Raw genomic sequence first — 6,586 nt, forward strand, 5'->3', positions numbered from 1 at the left:
CCGCGGGCCTTTCTCCGTACTCCCATGGAGCAGGGAGGTCGAAGACCCGTGTTCCAAGAATCCTCTAGTGAAGCACCGGACAAAGAGAAGTGTAAGATTAAAATGATAACCAGTGATAGTTCACCAGAAAAAGTCATCTCCCCATTCTCTCAAAGTGTACTGGATGATCCGCTTCCTAAGCGGTATCAAAATCTTCAGATTAGTGAGTACACTGGAATAACAGATCCAGAAGATCATCTATTGAAATTTGAGAATGTAGCATTATTACAACAATTCTCTGATGGGGTGAAATGTCGAATGTTTCTTACTACCCTCGGAGGAGCCGCACAACGCTGGTTCAAGAGACTGCTAGAGAAGTCTATCCGAAAATTCAAAGATTTCAAGAAAGTTTTTCTACACCATTTTTCTAGTAACAAGAGGTATCATAAGACTCCTTGGAGTCTATTTTCAATTAAGCAAGCATCCAAAGAGTCCATCCGAGCCTACATCAAAAGGTTCAATCAGGTAGCTATCGATGTACCTAATGCTACCACTGAAATCTTAGTAAGCGCTTTCTCTCAGGGTTTAAATGATAATGATTTCTTTAAAGACTTAGTGAGAAATCCTCCTGTTAATTTTGATTCCTTGATTGAGCGTGCTACTGAATTCATTAATGTGGAAAAAGCTCAAGCCGCCCGTAGAAAGGAGGGCGTTACTTCTTCTCCTACCTTGGTTAAGGAGAAAGCTCCTGCCCCTGTTCCTCCACCAAGAGGACCTCGAGCGACGCATCCACCTCACCGTCAGCCAGAATATCGTCCACAGGCAGTACAACACGTAGAGATACAGCCAGAGGCATCAAGAAGATGGTGCACTTATCATAAAACTAGCAGTCATCATACTGAAGACTGTTTTGTTTTAAGAAATAAATGAGCTAATAGGGAGCGTTATCAAAGGTAAAATTATTATCGGCAACAGTACCCTAGACAGCAAAGTCCGCTCAAATTGGAATATTGTCCGGTCGAGCCTTGGCAGGATGCATTGCCGACCCCGGTCGGTACAAGCCAAGTGTCGGAAAAGGCTCCTTCTGAAGCCATGACGACTCGACAGGAAGAAAAGAGGAGTAATGCTGCTTGGGGCAATATCAATATGATTATAGGCGGGCCCACTGATGGGGATTCTAATAGAGCCAGGAAAGCAAATGCCCGAAGACTGGAAATTCATGCCGTGGGGTGTAGCATGGAACGAGCAGCTAGTCCCGAGATAAGTTTTGGGCCTAGAGATCTTGAGGGGGTAGAAATACCCCATGATGATGCCCTGATTATCAAAGCCGTGATAGCCAACTACGCTATTTCTCATACCTTCATAGACACGGGCAGTTCTATCAATATTATATTTAAGAAGGCTTTCGATCAATTACAGATTGACCCGAGTGAACTTCAACAGATGGTCACTCCTCTATATGGATTCACGGGCAACGAAGTATAATCGCTGGGTCAAATAAAGTTGGCCATATCTCTAGGAGAGGAGCCTCTGATGAGAATATGGAGATCTTATTTCATGGTGGTAGACGCCCCGTCCTCTTATAATGTGATACTGGGTCGACCGGCCCTAAACGAGTTTAGGGCGGTCGTTTCTACTTTTTGTTAGAAAATTAAATTTCCTGCTGATGACCAAGTCGGGGAGGTGCGGGGTGATCAGAAGACAGCCCGAAAATGTTATGTAGAAATAGTTCGGGCTAAAGCTAACGCTGCCCGAAAGATTCAAAGAATGGAAGTCAATGCCATTCAGGAGAAGCAGCCTGTTCTGGTTTATGAAGAAAAGGAAGAAGTTCAGATTCAGACCGGTCGGCCTGAAGCTACTACATATATTACGGCTAATCTTGATCCCACTCCGAAAGCCGAACTGGTACAATGCCTAAAGAAGAATAATGATATATTTGCCTGGACGCCCAAAGAAGTCTTGGGCGTTTCTCCTACAATCATGGAGCATTCCTTACATGTCTTCCCAGATGCCCGCCCGGTCATGCAAAGAAAGAGGAATTTTAGCGCGGAACAGAACCAAATCATCAAAGAAGAAATAACTAAACTTATAGAGGTTGGTTACATCAGGGAGGTACAATTTCCTAGCTGGTTAGCTAATGTGGTGATAATCTCTAAACCAGGAAACAAATGACGAGTATGCATTGATTTCCAGGATCTCAACTAGGCTTGCCCAAAAGATTATTATCCATTACCCAGGATCGATCAATTGGTAGACTCCACTGCTGGGTGTGAGTACATCTCTATGCTAGACGCTTATCAAGGCTATTATCAGGTTCCCCTAGCTAAAGAAGATCAAGAAAAGATCAGTTTCATAACATCTGAAGGTACTTATTGTTATAATGTTATGCCCTTCGGACTAAAAAATGCAGGAGCAACTTATCAAAGGCTTATGAATAAGGTCTTCCAGAAGCAGATTGGGAGAAATATGGAAGTATATGTTGATGATATCTTAGTTAAGTCTCTTCAAGCTGTTGATCTATGCAGGGATGTAGAGGAGACCTGCAAGACATTGAGACGGTTGAATATCTTCACAGCTTCATTGACTGAGAGGTAACCTTGTCGAAACTCGGTGAACTCGTCGTAGTGCTTGTTTGTCACACGCATGTGGAAGAATTCCTCGAAGAATTCAGTCTCGAAGTCCGTCCATCTCATTTGGTTTACTTGTCTCTTTGCTTTAACTCGGTCCCACCACATTCTGGCATCGCCCGTAAGGCAGAACGATGCACACTTGACTTTCTCATGTTCAGGCCAGTCCAATAGCTCCACTATGCTCTCCACAGTCTTGAACCAGGCTTGGGCGTCCCATGGCTCACAGTTACCGGAGAAAGCTTCCGGCTTCAGCCTCTGCCACTGAATCAGATACGCCTCCTGGTGAACCATTGGGGCTGGGCTTACCGGTGGTACTAGTGCCGGTGGCACTGGTGCAGCCGCAGGTATGACTGGCATCGCATTCTGATTCCCTGGTGATTCATCAGAGTATTTATTATTTGCTGTTGTTCTGTGACCTGACGCTGAAGTTCAGTGACTACATGCATCAGATCAGGTGGAGGTACTGTCTCATCGGCTCTAGTATTGCGCCTTCTAGCCATGCTAATCTTCATGAATGACAACAAGGCTAGTATAAGTTATTATTATTCCTAATCTACCATCATGCATACTTAAACTAAACTGTAACTTATCATAATTAAAAATGGAGTAGACATGCATACTTAAATTAAAGCATTCCTTATCATACATATATATATATATATATATATATAATAGAGTAGGCATAGAAATTCTTACTTGGAGCGACAGGATGTAGGCTTGATGTGTGTGTAGTGGAAAGGCAGACCTGCTCTGAAGCCAAACTATAACTCCCGTCCTCCCACTGCTTAGGAGGGACGGGGTTACTTACAGTCATACGTGGATGCATACATATAAAATCATGGCAGCGGAAACAGTTATTTATTTGTTTTTTTTTCTACACTAATCATCATGCTTATCATATTGAACATGTAGACATACTAGTATTCATGCATACAACTTAATTAATATCAACTACTTGAAACATGATTCATGATATCATAAGCATACTAGCATGAAACATGGAGAACATAAGTGCATAACTATCCATACTAGTTCAAGTACTATCAAAGCATAAAGACAACACATGGTTCATATGCAAACTTAGAGCATAAAAGCATAAATAAGTTTTCTTCCACCGTGCCACTGCCACACACACTCTTTCCCTTCCTGCTGCTCCTCTTAGTTTAGCCATTCCTTTCCCTTTTCTGCAGTACAAGGAAACATAAAAACTATAAGCCCATAGTCTTAGTAAGTTCCTTTCTTACTCACAAAAACCATGAATCATGCATGAACATAAAGTCATATCATATCATGTGAGAGCATAAACATAAAGTCATATCATATCATGTGAGAGCATAAGATCATATCATAGCATGTGAGAGCATAAACTTAAAGTAGTAACATGATCATATAAGCATCATAGGCATATTTTCAAGAGCATCTTAAGTAAGCATAAAGGAAACCATATAACATGAACTTGTAGATGCAAGATGTTCTTTTGAAAACATGTATCATGAAATGAGTATATGCAAGATGTCCTTTTGAAAACATATATCATATACATACTTAAACATAATCTCAACATGAGGGCCCGGCTTGTACCACATACATACATAAATGTGTGCATCCTAAATAGATCCAAGGTAGCTAATCTTGAACCTACTAGGAACTAGGCCCGTTTCATAGACCATCGACCTAGGGGCAACTTAGGAGCCCATCCCTTTTACTAGGCCCATTTCATAGACCATCGACCTAGGGGCGCTTGTGGAGCCCACCCTTGGTACAAGCCATACAAAAGTAAAATAGCATATCATGTTTCTTATCATATCATAGCATATCATGGCGTATCATATTTTGTCATATCATGAAGAGAGCTCTTTATCCAAACTTAAGGGAAGCATCTCTTTGTCATATCATGAAGAGTGCTCTTAATCCCAACTTAAGGGAAGCATCTCTTTGTCATATCATGAAGAGTGCTCTTGATCCCAACATAAGGAAAGCATCTCTTAGGCTTTTCATCTTACATAAGCCTTTCATAAACATATCATGATAGCATAAGGTGCACATAACATAAGCATATCATAAGGAATCATAACATGATGGCATAAGTGCACACAACATTTAGCATATAACATACAACATGGTGACCTAAAGCCCATAGCACATCATAAGGAGTCATTATCATGCATGGTTGGGGTTTTGATCTTCCTACAAACCCTAACTCATTCTTGGCCGAAACCTAAAGGTGAGGTTCCAACTTTTCAATACAACATGTAGCATGGAAACTTAAACTAACAACATGTTAATTAGAGCCCTAGAGCCAATCATTTGATGATTGTATTATGGACTTATTGTATCATATTCTTATATAAATAAAGGCATTTATTTTTGGTTATTATACTTACTTGTATTAGTGTCAAATAAACTAAGTATAATAGCGTCCTTGAGTGGAAGGTTCTCACCTATATCAATCGGTTAGTTGAACCGATAGTGAGATGATATAGGGAACACTACTCTTAATCATTCCTAGTCGAGTGTTAACATTCAGGGACAATGTTAATGTAATAAGAATAGCATGTAGGTCAACTCGATGACTTGATCTCACAAGTCATAGATATAGAGATATCAAGTTGACACATGGGTATGCATTGGAGAATGTATACTGAATGACCGACCATGAAAAAGTATCATGGATCGTTATATGAGTGTCATATACTTTCTCAAGTGACTATTAGTATGACTACTAGTCCTTAGACCTGAAGTCACCATGATTCCCTAGATAAGGAGTTATGTACTTTGGTTTCGTCAAACGTCACCCGTAACTGGGTGGACTATAAAGGCGATTACTGGGTATGTAACGAATTATGCAGAGGGATGTGAGTGATGTAGATGGGATCTATCCCTAGTATCACAAGACCATCTATTAAAGCCAATAATTTTGAGATCAAGCCTACAATAATCACTATGGTACAACAAAATCAGTATGGAGGCAGACCACACGAAGACCCAAATCAACATCTTGAAACTTTCTATGAAATCTGCAGCACCATGAAGATGAACGGTGTTCCATTGGAAGCAGTGAGATTATTATTATTTGGATTTTCTTTAAGAGATAGAGCGAAACAATAGTTGAACTCTTTACCAACTAACAGCATAACCACTTGGGAGCAATGCGAGCAACAATTCCTTGATAAATTCTATTCTCCAAGTAAGAGCGCTCATATGAGAAATCTAATTGCAAGTTTCAGACAGTTAGACTTAGAATCTTTATTTGAAGCATGGGATAGATACAATGATATGCTCAGACAATGCCCACATCATGGTTTAGAAAAATGGCTAGTTCTACATACTTTTTATAACAACATCAACTATCATACTAAGGTGTCTTTAGATTCTGCAGCTGGAGGGGTACTTATGATTAAAAGTTTAGATGAGGTCGAGGGCATTATTGAGAGCGTAGCGGAAAATCATCATCAATGGGTAACGGAGAGAAATGGAGGCTATTCCTATCCAAATCCAGTTAAAGCATTAGGAAAATTTAATGTAAATGCAATTACTTTGATGACTTCAAAATTAGATGCTCTTACTTAAAAACTAGAAAATATGGGAACAAATTCTGCATCGGTCAATGCCATAGTATGTGTTTGTGAAACTTGTGGAAGCTCAGATCATTCTCAAGACTCCCTTTAGGAGCTATTTCTGCACAAATCAATCAATTAGAGCAATGTCATGCTATCATGAGTTATAATCAGAAACAAAATAATCCATACTCCAACACATACAACCCTGGTTGGAAGAATCATCCAAATTTCTCTTATAGAAATAATCAAGAACAAGGACCATCCACGGGAGTTAGACCGAGCTATCAGCCTGGATAGTGAGGCTATCAACAACAATCTTCTCAAAGCTATCAATTTTCTAAATTGGAGAAAATGATTGAAGAAGTTATGTCCAATCAAAATGAAATGAAGCAAGAGATCAAGCTACTCACTCAGAGA

The 6,586-nt window shown here is 40.1% G+C and overlaps 1 non-coding gene across 1 annotated transcript; it reads right to left on the reverse strand.

Annotated features, from left to right (window-relative positions):
- Nucleotides 1–5,808: 5,808 nt before the first annotated feature.
- LOC122035501 lies at nucleotides 5,809–5,914 on the reverse strand. The gene has a single exon (XR_006127049.1). It is a non-coding gene; the product is annotated as a small nucleolar RNA R71 (small nucleolar RNA).
- Nucleotides 5,915–6,586: the final 672 nt, after the last annotated feature.

Source organism: Zingiber officinale, chromosome 11B, assembly GCF_018446385.1.
Source record: "Zingiber officinale cultivar Zhangliang chromosome 11B, Zo_v1.1, whole genome shotgun sequence".
NCBI classification, from domain to species: Eukaryota; Viridiplantae; Streptophyta; class Magnoliopsida; order Zingiberales; family Zingiberaceae; genus Zingiber; species Zingiber officinale.